Consider the following 13,766-nt stretch of genomic DNA (forward strand, 5'->3'; position numbering starts at 1 on the left):
TCACATACACCAATACATTTCACAGTCGGGCCTCCAGGGGGAGCTAAGGGTGCTATTTATTAGGCCACTCCTCACCGTGCGGGTAAACTGGGGGTCAGGCAGGAAGTTAGGAGAGAAAGCTGACTGGTTTGGAAGCAGGCAACACCTTGTGGCAGAGGGTGTTGTGGGGAAGATTCGGTAGGGTCCCTGTCAGGTTTGGGACCCTGACAGAGGCCTGGCAACAGGAAAGAACGTCACGGGACCGTGCCTGCTCAGCATAGCGGCGGTGCCCTAAGAAAGGATCAGAAGCGGGATATATTGTGCTGAGTGAGAAACGAGATCAAAGCAAGAAGGAGATTACCAGTAGGAGTCGTGCTGTAAGACCGAGGCAACATCCTACTGAGGCGCACAACCGGCGGCCGGAACGCCGAGGAAGTATTCATATATCTAGCTCCAGGCAATACTTCAAACCAACGGCAGGACAGTCAGTCACAGGCGGGCTGTCTCACCTAAATCACCTATGCAGACTTGGGGGGCAACCTGTGGAGAGGGGCGACTCTAGGGTCCCGGAAGAGCTCCGAGCCTACCCGTCATACGGGTGCGTCCCAACCATAACACCGGGAGGGACGGAGGATTAGCAGAACATCATCTAATCGAGTTGTTGTGAGGGAACACGAGAAACAGACACAACAGTTGTGGGGACTATCCCGTAAGCACAGCAGGGGAGGACCACAACACATAGCGCAAGGAGGAAGGCACAGATTTCCACCTGCAAAGGGAACTCTGGAGGTGCCATCGGACCGGCCGGACTTGCGCAGCCTGGTGAACCGTATTCCGGACTGAGGACCCAGAGACCTTCAGTAAAGAGGTAAAGAGACTGCAACCTGGTGTCCTCGTTATTTACTACACCGCACCACCACCACCATCCACATCTATCATTCACTGTACGCCCCTCCGCAGGGTCACGGACCGGGCCTAGCCACCGTGACAAACCCAGAGCAGAGACTCAGAGGCCCGGTACCGGGTACCCCTCGGCCCTGCGGCAGTGGGGGCGCTACAAATGCACTTTGGCAAGGTGTCCATGTAAGGCCTGCACATAGCTAGTCAAGTGCTGGTACTTGAGCTGCAACTGTTATGGAAAGAAACATCCAAGATTGAGGCCCCTGCCAAGCAGAATCTCATACGGTGACAGTCCTGTCTTCCTGTTTGGGGTATATCTTACTGAAAACAAAGCCAGAGGAAGGCATTCTGTCCACGGTTTACCAGTCTCTGCCATTGCCTTCTGGATTTTAAGCTTAAGAGTTCCATTTAGTCTCTCCACATTTCCACTGCTCTGTGGATGGTATGGAGTATGCAATGCTTGACTTACCCCCAGTGCTGCCATTACCTCTGACATGATCTCTCCAGTAAAATGGGAACCCCGATCGCTTTCAATGACTTCAGGAACTCCATACCTGCATATGATCTCAGCCATCAGTTTCTTCGCCGTTGTCTTAGCCGGAGCTTTGGCAACTGGGTAGGCTTCTGGCCAACCTGAAAATAAATCAATGCAGACCAACACATACTCATACGTCCCTACCCTAGGCAACTGAATATAATCAATCTGCAGTCTCTGGAATGGGTAAAGGGGCCGGGGAGTGTGTTTGGATGGAGTTTTCACTGTCCTACCCTGATTATGTGTGGCACATATCATGCAGCTCTGTACCTGCCTTTCTGCGCAGGTGGAAAACCCGGGGGCAATCCATTGTTTCTGTAGGGTGTCACACATGGCCGTCTTCGAGTGGTGCACATTCCCGTGCAGAACCTGTGCCATCATTGGGTACAGTACCTGTGGTAGGCAGACCTTTTCACCCCTCCCCCATAACCAAGTGACGGTATCAGAGCAAGCCCCTATCTCTTGCCACCTATTTTTCTCCTCCTTACTTGCCTGTTCTTGTAACCGGGCTAAGATGTCTTTTGACACAAGTGGAGATGGTGGGGTGTCCAGGTGACGTACTTTAGAGGCTACAGGAGTGCTTGCTGCTTTCTTGGCAGCCTGGTCTGCCAGTGCTTTACCCTTTGCCTGTCCATCAGTGCCTTTGGTATGTGCCTTTACCTTTATGATGCCTGCTTGGGTGGGAAGCTGTAGTGCATTCATAAGTTGCTGGACTGCCTCAGCATGTTTAATGGGGTGGCCTTTTGCTGTCAGGAAAGCCCTGGCTCTCCAGATAGACCCATAATCGTGTGCAATGCCAAAGGCATACCTGCAATCAGTGTTTATATTTACAGTCTTACCTTCTGCTAGTTTGCACACTTCTGTGAGCGCCTTGAGCTCTGCTTCTTGTGCAGACATATGAGCTGGCATTGACTCTGCCTTGATTACCTCATGTTCTGAGACCACAGCATATCTGGTACAGAAGCGTCCTTGGTCATCTTGGTGATGGGATCCATCTACAAAAAGCTCAAAATCAGCATTAGGTATAGGCACACTAGAGACAGTAGGGAGACCAGCCGTTTCCTGAGACATCAATTCTAGACAATCATGTGGTTTGGAAACCTGATCTTGTTCCTCTGGATCCATTCTAGAAAGAAAAAGAGTGTCCTTTTCCATGTCACCTACCCCTCCCCCATTTGGATCCATAGGAACTGGAAGCTTAGGCACCTCCGGAGTTTCCAGAACAGTAACTGCATTAACTGTCCGTAGGTCTTGTACCAGCCGGTACACAGGGGGTTAGCCGGGTGGGGGCTTTTCTTAACGGGAAACAAGGGCGTGTTACATGGGGAAACACGGTATCATTATCGAGTAACATTTGCATTTGCCCCTTGAGACCCCGCTCCTGATCATATTTCAAAGGGTATTGATGGACTTTGGAAAAAGGGGCACCAGGTTTGAGAAACACTTTTACTGGTTCTACAGACATTATTGGGGGTGGATCTGGGTCTATCAGGACCATCATAACCGTAGGAAGGGCATGTAGGATACAGATCTCCTTATATTCATCTGCATAGGGGTTATATAACGTAAGGACCATCTGACCATCATCTTGGAATTATATTCTGGAGCGGAACTGTGATAATAAATCTGCCCCCAGTAAATTTACCGGACATATGGGAGAGATTACGAACTGAGCCGTGACTTCAGGGAAGGGTCCCAATGGGTTTTGTAAGAGTATATTTATTAGGTCTGCCATCTACTCTAATTAAAACAAGCTCTTGATCTGAGAATTGACATGGCGGGGCTTGGGAGGGAGATTCCCAGACAGGGTTAAAAGAGGTATTGGAGAACTGAATTTGTGTACGGTGGGAGGAGGGCAGGAGCTGGAGTCTGTTACATGGGCCACTGATAAGGAACAGAGCTGTGTCCTTGTAGCTTGTAGCTGCGGTGGGGGCTGGAATTAGAGCAGTATTCGCTGCGGCTACTGATTTAACCTTTAATTTCCCTGCTGATGCAGAGCGGGGTAAGTTCCTAAAACCTTTTTTTACTACTTTTAATGCATCATCTGGAATGGAAGTCTCGATATCGGGTCTGACTGACATTATTGCCTCTTTCAATTCAGATTTAAGGCCGGACATTAAAGCTGCCACAAAAATGTGTGAATGGGCTTTATTTTACAATGAGAATCCCAGATCTTTAAACACTACCATAAGACGCCCATAGAACTTCTCGGCAGTCCAGGATATATTGGTGCCTTGGGGTTAAAGGGCATAGGGCTTACAGTCGGGAGTAGAGGCTTAATTTCCTGGGGAGGGACCACATTATCTAGCAGGGAAACCCCCTGTCCCAAATTTTTGATTGTTTGCTTTACCGACACATTAATCTCAGTCACTTTCTCAGTTCCTTCTTGCACCACAAAACATCCAGTTTTTTTGTCATAGTAATAGACAACTTTCCTTTTTTTTTTTTTCAACGTAGCAAAAACAATTAGAATTCACATCCTCTGTTGATCCTCAATTTGCTATATATCAACCGCTCAACTTGAAGCAGGTGCTTTAAACAAAACACAAATCTCCCAGCGCGTACTACACCAAGAAAATACAAAGAGAACGCAGCTATGTGCCCCCTCCATTCCAGGGACACAGAGATAAGAAAATCGCAGCATTCCACAGCACAGAAAGAGGAAAGCAATAGCGCAGCTGTTTGACCCATCCCATCGGATATTTTAGAAAGGTTTCACACAGAAACAGAATACAGCAGTTCTCAGACTTAATTAATTTCTACAAAAACTACATCACACAATTCATGTGCCAGAACACCTTAGAAAAACCCATGATTGAGAATATCTTTCCAGCGTTCCTGACAGATTTATTTCCCCATCTTTGGGCTAACAATATCAGATTCATCACACAAATTCAAAGTCTTCTTTTCCTTCCACGGAAACTAATTCTCCTTCTCCATCAACCTCTTTCCATCCTTCGTTCTTTAAGCCTCACGCAACTCGTAAATGAGCTTGCGCTTGTTCTAACAATCCTTTATCCTTCAACATGCCCCTTTGTTCTCTATGAGATTGTGCCATGTAAACGGCTGCAATCTCCCTGACGAGGGCAATCCTACATACTTGTACAACCTCTCAACATTCTTGACTGCCTTCTTGCCCTCCCGTGACTCTACTATTGTCTTGACTTCCACAGCATCCTCATCTAACTTGTGGGGCACAGACTTCTTCTGCTTTAAGAGATGCCACATGACTCACAGAATACTACGCCCTGCTATAGCTCAGGCCGCTGACAACGATATCAACACTGTGTCCTAAAGCACGGAACCTCGCGTTCAACGTACTATGAATATAGAACCTCGCGCTCAATATTTCCTGTCCCTAACCTGAACACCAGTGATTACAGACTATCCTGTCACGATATTCTAAACCGCTGGGAGGCGGTCTCCTAAAGAGAACCCCTCCACTGAACCTCTCGGGACGTCTTAATTACCTATCTGTACAATATCACAGAGGCTGCGTCTCCTATCCTTTCTCTAAGCCGCCCCCAATCTACAACTTTCTCAATCTTTCACTCTATTTCGCTACCAAACAATAGTCACGGGTAGGGTGGTTGAATGGAGTACGATGACCGGTGGAGGAGGTATGGTGTACACGAGGACGCGCAGGATGCGACGTCTCTCAGTTGCTGGTTCGGAGCGTGGCACGGGATCGCGCTCGGTCTCACCACTCGACCGGTCACCCCTCGGACCCAAGGGGACCACAGACAAACCAATAACGGCTGAAACACTAGCAAGTGTGACACATACAGAGTATATGATCTCCACTTACCGTGTTTGGGGGTGATCAGTCCTCGAGGTCAGCCACTACGGGTGTCGTCCACGGACGTCCAGGGATGGGTCCAGGGGGTCTCGGATCGCTGGCCACGCCCCACGTTGGAAGCGCCAAATTGTCGGGGTCGTCACGACAATATCCTTCATTCACCAGTCATCCCAAATTAGTCTATGAGCACTGGTACCGGGTAAGAATGAGTCAGACAAAGTGCTGGTTCAATCTCAGTGCATGCTCGTGCTTCTATAAGTATCAGCAACGATCACAGCAACTGAACTTTATTTCCTGATTCATAGCATCATGTAGTGTTAGGGGAAGGCGTGCAATAGGCGGGGTTAGGCGGGGTTTAAGCAATATATGTCTAGTATTCTGTCTTTCTGATTAGTCCTGATGTCATCTGGTGGATCCTCCTCTCTTCACATTTCTCAAGTTTCGACTTCAACAGAAACAAAACTTAGCTTCTCAGAAACAAAAGTAGGGCATAGGTGAATACTGGCAGCCATTTTAAATATAGTTACATCTACATCAACAAGCAGAAAGGGAAAACTTATTGTATCACAACATAAAAATATAAAAGTACAAAAAGTGTATAAAGATATATCTTTTCACCCTGACAATGGGAATAACTGACCAACTGAAAAAGCATTGAAGGGAACAACTGACCAACTGAAAAAGCATTGATGGGAACAACTGACCCACTGAAAAAGCATTGATGGGAACAACTGACCCACTGAAAAAGCATTGATGGGAATAACTGACCCACTGAAAAAGCATTGATGGGAATAACTGACCCACTGAAAAAGCACTGATGAAAACGTATGAAGTGTACCAGGAGCCTTAAAAACAAATACATTTGGAATACGTCCATTTTAAGTTATTTTCTATGTATTTTTATCTTATCTATTGCTAATGGTCAATAAAAGAAGAAATGTCAGCAGTTTACCTCCTTCAGTTTTTTAAAAAAGAGAGGCGAAACCGATGACACACGGGAGGAGGATATAAAAATGGATGTGCGAATACAACCTCATGACAAGTCGCGATTGCATTTTTTACTGTAATTTCCACATATTCTTTTAAAGGAGAGCTAGTAAAAGTAGGATTTGAGTATTTTTCTAACTAATGCACAATGTGCCGATGCTTGGGTCCGTAGATGGGATATCTATAGTTTGAAAGAGACTTTCAAGATAAATCCTGACAATAAGATGAATCAAGACCGTGACAGATCTAAATTGGTGTAAATTGCCAATTGATCAGATTGAAATCTGCCAGAAGAAAAATGTTCTGCCGGTCACAGTGAATGAGAATAGATGAGTTTTAATTTAGGATGATGAAGGTGGTGAGAATTGGTTCTATCAGAAGGAAATATTTGTCGGTGTAAACAACTTACTCAGATCCCTGTTCACTGTGTTCAGATGTGTAAGATTGGACAGACATCTGGGTATTTATATACCCAGCATAAAGCATTTGGTGTGGACATCAGTAGTAGAGGGTATTGAATAAAACACGTCCAAGCGTAGAGATAGCAAAGCGCTAATACATGAGATCTGGTTACCTACTAAACAATTAGTCACTTGTGGATCAGTGTCACTCTATTGAATAATAGTATTATGCATCACCAGGAATGGGCTCAGAATGGGGGACATTATACCAAGAAGGGGCTCAGAATGGGGGACATAATACCAAGAAGGGGCTCAGAATGGGGGACATTATACCAAGAAGGGGCTCAGAATGGGGGACTGTTGTGAATTCTGCTCTTGGGCTCCCTCCGGTGGTTATAAGTGGTAGCGCTGCTGTCTTTGGATCGCAGCATTCATCAGGTGTGTCCACTTATTGCAATTCTGACTGGGCTATTTAGTCTTGCTTGACCCTTTAGTTAGTGCCAGTTGTCCATTGTTTCCTGGAGGATTCACTTCCCTGCCTGGTCTCTCTTGCTTGCTGTTCATTTCAACAAAGATAAGTTCTGGCTTTGTTTTTTGCAGTCCACATGCTGTGGGCCTGATCGTTCAAGTTATTTTCCATGTTTTGGTTTGTCCAGCTTGATCTGTATAAGGATTTGTTCAGCCAAGCTGGTATCTCTGGAGATGCAGATATACCCTCCATGCCTTTAGTAAGATGTGGAGTTTTTGTATTTTCTGTGGTGGATATTTTCTAGTGTTTTAATACTGACCGCATAGTACTCTGTCCTATCCTTTCTATTTAGCTAGAAGTGGCCTCCTTTGCTAAATTCTGATTTCAGTCTGCGTATGTTATTTCCCTCTCCTCTCACAGTCAATATTTGTGGGGGGCTGTCTATCCTTTGGGGATTTTCTCTGAGGCAAGATAGTTTTCCCTTTTCTATCTCTAGGGGTAATTAGTCCTCCGGCTGTGTCGAGATGTCCAGGGAGTGTTAGGTACATTCCACGGCTACTTCTAGTTGCGGTGTTAAGTTCAGGGTCTGCGGTCAGTACAGGTACCACCTTCTCCAGAGTACGTCTCATGCTGCTCCTAGGCCACCAGATCATAACAGTACAACTGGCCAACAATGAGTTAATTGCATCTCAGAAGAAGGAAAGGAAAGTGCTGAGCCATTTTTTTTTTCTGTAGTCTGCTGTGTCTTTTCTTTCCTCTTTACCTCTGGGTGGTTCAGGAGTTTGGCGCTGGTATGGATGTTCAGGGATTGGCTTCTCGTGTGGACCAGCTTGCTGCTAGAGTACAGGGTATTTCCGATTATATCGTTCAGACTCCGGTTTTAGAGCCTAGAATTCCAACTCCTGATTTGTTTTTTGGGGACAGGTCCAAATTTTTGAGCTTTAAAAATAACTGTAAACTGTTTTTAGCTCTGAAACCCCGTTCCTCTGGTGATCCCATCCAGCAGGTTAAAATAGTCATCTCTCTGCTGCGCGGTGACCCTCAGGATTGGGCGTTCTCCCTGGAAGCTGGAAATCCTGCTTTGCTTAATGTAGACACCTTTTTTCAAGCGCTAGGGTTATTGTATGATGAACCTAATTCAGTGGATCATGCTGAGAAGACCTTGTTGGCCCTGTCTCAGGGTCAAGAAGCGGCATAATTAGAAAATGGTCTGTGCTGACTAGATGGAATGAGGATGCCTTGGCTGCAATTTTCAGAAAGGGTCTTTCGGAATCTGTTAAAGATGTTATGGTGGGGTTTCCCACGCCTGCTGGTCTGAGTGATTCTATGTCTCTGGCCATTCAGAGTGATCGGCGCTTGCGCGAGCGCAGAGTTGTGCTCGCTGTGGCATTGTCTTCCGAGTGGAGTTCTGAGCCTATGCAGTGTGATAGGATTGTGTCTAGAGCTGAACGACAAGGATTCAGACGTCAGAATAGGTTGTGTTTTTACAGCGGTGATTCTGCTCATGTTATTTCTGATTGCCCTAAGTGTACTAAGAGAATCGCTAGTTCTGTTACCATCAGTACTGTACAACCTAAATTTCTGTTATCTGTGACCCTGATCTGCTCATTATCGTCATTTTCTGTCGTGGCATTTGTGGATTCAGGCGCCGCTTTAAACTTAATGGACTTAGAATTTGCCAGACGTTGTGGGTTCCCTTTGCAGCCTTTGCAGAGTCCTATTCCTTTGAGGGGCATTGATGCTACACCGCTGGCTAAAAATAAACCTCTGTTTTGGACACAGCTGACCATGTGCATGGTGCCAGCCGATCAGGAAGATTGTCGTTTTCTGGTGTTGCATAATTTGCATGATGCTATCGTGCTGGGTTTCCCATGGTTACAGGTGCATAATCCGGTATTAGATTGGAAATCTATGTCTGTGACTAGTTGGGGTTGTCAGGGGGTTCATGGTGACGTTCCTTTGATGTCAATTACCTCCTCCCCCTCTTCTGAAATTCCTGAGTTTTTGTCAGATTTCCAGGATGTATTTGATGAGCCCAAGTCCAGTTCCCTTCCACCGCATAGGGACTGTGATTGTGCTATCGACTTGATTCCAGGCTGTAAGTTCCCTAAGGGCCGACTTTTTAACCTGTCTGTGCCAGAACATGCCGCCATGCGGAGTTATGTTAAGGAATCTTTGGAGAAGGGGCATATTCGGCCATCTTCTTCACCATTGGGAGCAGGTTTTTTTTTGTTGCCAAGAAGGATGGCTCCTTGAGACCCTGTATTGATTATCGCCTCTTGAATAAGATCACGGTCAAATTCCAATACCCTGTGCCTTTGCTTTCTGATTTGTTTGCTAGGATTAAGGGGGCTAGTTGATTTACTAAGATTGACCTTCGAGGGGCATATAATCTTGTTCGTACTAAGCAGGGTGACGAATGGAAAACTGCGTTTAATACGCCCGAAGGCCATTTTGAATACCTTGTGATGCCATTCGGGCTCTCTAATGCCCCATCTGTGTTTCAGTCCTTCATGCATGATATATTTCGGAATTATCTTGATAAATTCATGATTGTATATTTGGATGATATTTTGATTTTTTCAGATGATTGGGAGTCTCATGTGAAACAAGTCAGGATGGTATTTAAGATCCTCCGTGATAATGCTTTGTTCGTGAAGGGGTCTAAGTGCCTCTTTGGAGTACAGAAGGTTTCTTTTTTGGGCTTCATTTTTTTTCCCTCATCTATAGAAATGGATCCGGTTAAGGTTCAGGCCATTCATGATTGGATCCAGCCCACTTCTGTGAAGAGCCTTCAGAAATTTTTGGGCTTTGCTAATTTTTATCGCCGTTTCATTGCCAACTTCTCCAGTGTGGTTAAACCCCTGACCAATTTGACGAAGAAGGGCGCTGATGTGGCGAATTGGTCCTCTGCGGCTGTTTCTGCTTTTCAGGAGCTTAAACGCCGATTTACTTCTGCCCCTGTGTTGTGTCAGCCGGATGTCTCCCTTCCATTTCAGGTTGAGGTTGACGCTTCTGAGATTGGGGCAGGGGCTGTTTTGTCTCAGAGGAATTCTGATGGTTCCTTGTTGAAACCGTGTGCCTTCTTTTCTCGAACGTGTTCGAGTGTGGAACGCAATTATGATGTCGGCAATCGTGAGTTGTTGGCTATGAAGTGGGCATTTGAGGAGTGGCGTCATTGGCTTGAGGGGGCCAAGTACCGTATTGTGGTCTTGACTGATCATAAGAATCTGATTTACCTCGAGTCTGCCAAACGGCTGAATCCTAGACAGGCCCGATGGTCCCTGTTTTTCTCCCGTTTTGATTTTGTGGTCTCGTACCTTCCGGGTTCTAAGAATGTTAAGGCGGATGCCCTCTCTAGGAGCTTTTTGCCTGATTCTCCTGGGGTCCTTGAGCCGGGCGGCATTCTGAAGGAAGGGGTGATTCTTTCTGCCATCTCCCCTGATTTACGACGGGCTCTTCAGGAATTTCAGGCTGATAAACCTGATCGCTGTCCAGTGGGGAAACTGTTTGTTCCTGACAGATGGACTAGTAAAGTGATTTCTGAGGTTCATTGTTCTGTGTTGGCTGGCCATCCTGGAATTTTTGGTACCAGAGATTTGGTTGGTAGGTCCATTTGGTGGCCTTCTTTGTCACGGGATGTGCGTTCTTTTGTGCAGTCCTGTGGGACTTGTGCGCGGGCCAAGCCTTGCTGTTCCCGCGCTAGTGGGTTGCTTTTGCTTTTGCCGGTCCCTGAGAGGCCTTGGACTCATATTTCTATGGATTTTATTTCGGATCCTCCGGTTTCCCAGAGGATGTCGGTTATCTGGGTGGTTTGTGACCGGTTTTCTAAGATGGTTCATTTGGTACCTTTGCCTAAATTGCCTTCCTCTTCTGATTTGGTTCCGTTGTTTTTTCAGCATGTGGTTCGTTTGCATGGCATTCCGGAGAATATTGTGTCCGACAGAGGTTCTCAGTTTGTTTCTAGGTTTTGGCGAGCCTTTTGTGCTAGGCTGGGCATTGATTTGTCTTTTTCTTCCGCGTTTTATCCTCAGACAAATGGCCAAACCGAGCGAACTAATCAGACTTTGGAAACTTATTTGAGATGCTTTGTGCCTGCTGATCAGGACGATTGGGTGGCTTTCTTGCCATTGGCCGAGTTTGCCCTTAATAATCGGGCTAGTTCTGCTACCTTGGTTTCACCCTTCTTTTGTAATTCCGGTTTTCTTCCTCGTTTTTCTTCAGGGCAGGTTGAGCCTTCTGATTGTCCTGGGGTGGACTCTGTGGTTGACAGGTTGCAGCAGATTTGGGCTCATGTTGTGGACAATTTGGTGTTGTCTCAGGAGGAGGCTCAGCGTTTTGCTAACCGTCGTCGGTGTGTTGGTTCCCGGCTTCGGGTTGGGGATTTGGTCTGGTTGTCTTCCCGTCATGTTCCTATGAAGGTTTCTTCCCCTAAGTTCAAGCCTCGGTTAATTGGTCCTTATAGGAATTCTGAGATTGTCAATCTGGTGTCTTTTCGTTTGGCCCTTCCGGCCTCTTTTTCCATCCATAATGTTTTTCATAGATCTTTGTTACGGAAATATGTGGTGCCTGTTGTTCCCTCTGTTGATCCTCCTGCCCCGGTGTTGGTTGATGGGGAGTTGGAGCATGTGGTTGAGAAGATTTTGGATTCTCGTTTTTCGAGGCGGAGGCTTCAGTATCTTGTCAAATGGAAGGGTTATGGCCAGGATAATTCTTGGGTTGTTGCGTCCGATGTTCATGCTGACGATTTGGCTCGTCCTGATCGGCCTGGGGGCTCTGGTGAGGGTTCGGTGACCCCTCCTCAAGGGGGGGGTACTGTTGTGAATTCTGCTCTTGGGCTCCCTCCGGTGGTTATAAGTGGTAGCGCTGCTGTCTTTGGATCGCAGCATTCATCAGGTGTGTCCACTTATTGCAATTCTGACTGGGCTATTTAGTCTTGCTTGACCCTTTAGTTAGTGCCAGTTGTCCATTGTTTCCTGGAGGATTCACTTCCCTGCCTGGTCTCTCTTGCTTGCTGTTCATTTCAACAAAGATAAGTTCTGGCTTTGTTTTTTGCAGTCCACATGCTGTGGGCCTGATCGTTCAAGTTATTTTCCATGTTTTGTTTTGTCCAGCTTCATCTGTATAAGGATTTGTTCAGCCAAGCTGGTATCTCTGGAGATGCAGAAATACCCTCCATGCCTTTAGTTAGATGTGGAGTTTTTGTATTTTCTGTGGTGGATATTTTCTAGTGTTTTAATACTGACCGCATAGTACTCTGTCCTATCCTTTCTATTTAGCTAGAAGTGGCCTCCTTTGCTAAATTCTGATTTCAGTCTGCGTATGTTATTTCTCTCTCCTCTCACAGTCAATATTTGTGGGGGGGCTGTCTATCCTTTGGGCATTTTCTCTGAGGCAAGATAGTTTTCCCTTTTCTATCTCTAGGGGTAATTAGTCCTCCGGCTGTGTCGAGATGTCCAGGGAGTGTTAGGTACATTCCACGGCTACTTCTAGTTGCGGTGTTAAGTTCAGGGTCTGCGGTCAGTACAGGTACCACCTTCTCCAGAGTACGTCTCATGCTGCTCCTAGGCCACCAGATCATAACAGGGGACATTATACCAAGAAGGGGCTCAGAATGGGGGACATTATACTAAGAAGGGGCTCAGGATGGGGGACATTATACCAAGTAGGGGCTCAGAATGGGGGACATTATACCAAGAAGGGGCTCAGGATGGGGGGCATTATACCAAGAAGGGGCCCAGGATGGGGGACATTATACCAAGAAGGGGCTCAGGATGGGGGGCATTATACCAAGAAGGGGCCCAGAATGGGGGATGTTATACCATGAAGGGGCTCAGATTGGGGGACATTATATCAGGAAGGGACTCAGAATGGGGGACATTATACCAAGAAGGGGCTCAGAATGGGGGACATTATAAGTTCATCTACATTTGTTACTATCAATATTAAATCGCCTGCATATTTCAGATTGCCGAAGATTCGTCCAGCAATGTTTATTCCTTCATTCTTTGAATTACAATACATTTATTATTGCAATGCCAAACACAGCCTAAAGATAAGAGTGGCGCTATACACCAGACAACACATTTCAATCCAGAACTGTGGAGGGTAAGACATATTAGACAGAGGAGAGTATTTGGTGTCCTACTTCTGAATGTGAAGATAGTGTAGAGTATAACTCCAGCGCTGGGCTATATGGTTACTTGTTACAGTTATGCATCGGACAATGGGTGTTACATGTAAGGTTTGTCCATTTACTACTGACATTTCTGTAGGGATCAGGCAGACCTAGCTAAGAATCAAAAGCTGAACATGAATATGAATGTTCATATGGTGCCTTTGATATCAAACTTGGAAGCATAAAGGAAACTTGTGAATGTGGTTTTCTTCAAAAACATAAAATAACACGAATTGTAGCTTAATTTCTCTCAGTATCTAAAATTATCACCAATTTTACCCTACATCCGTACTTATATTATTACTAACTAGTTGTAAGGTCATAATGTCTAAAGGTGTTAATTCAGAAAGAAAGTAAACTAACACAACCAAACTGAAATAAATGTGCAGGAGCAGCTGCTGTAGTCGCAATGCAAAAGCAGAAAGAAAAGAGGCAACAAAATTCTGCCAGCGCAAATATGTAAACGGCCATATTTATTACACAGCTCCTAGAAACGTGAGGTTCTTAGCGCACATTTT

Source organism: Ranitomeya variabilis, chromosome 5, assembly GCF_051348905.1.
Source record: "Ranitomeya variabilis isolate aRanVar5 chromosome 5, aRanVar5.hap1, whole genome shotgun sequence".
Classification (NCBI taxonomy): Eukaryota; Metazoa; Chordata; class Amphibia; order Anura; family Dendrobatidae; genus Ranitomeya; species Ranitomeya variabilis.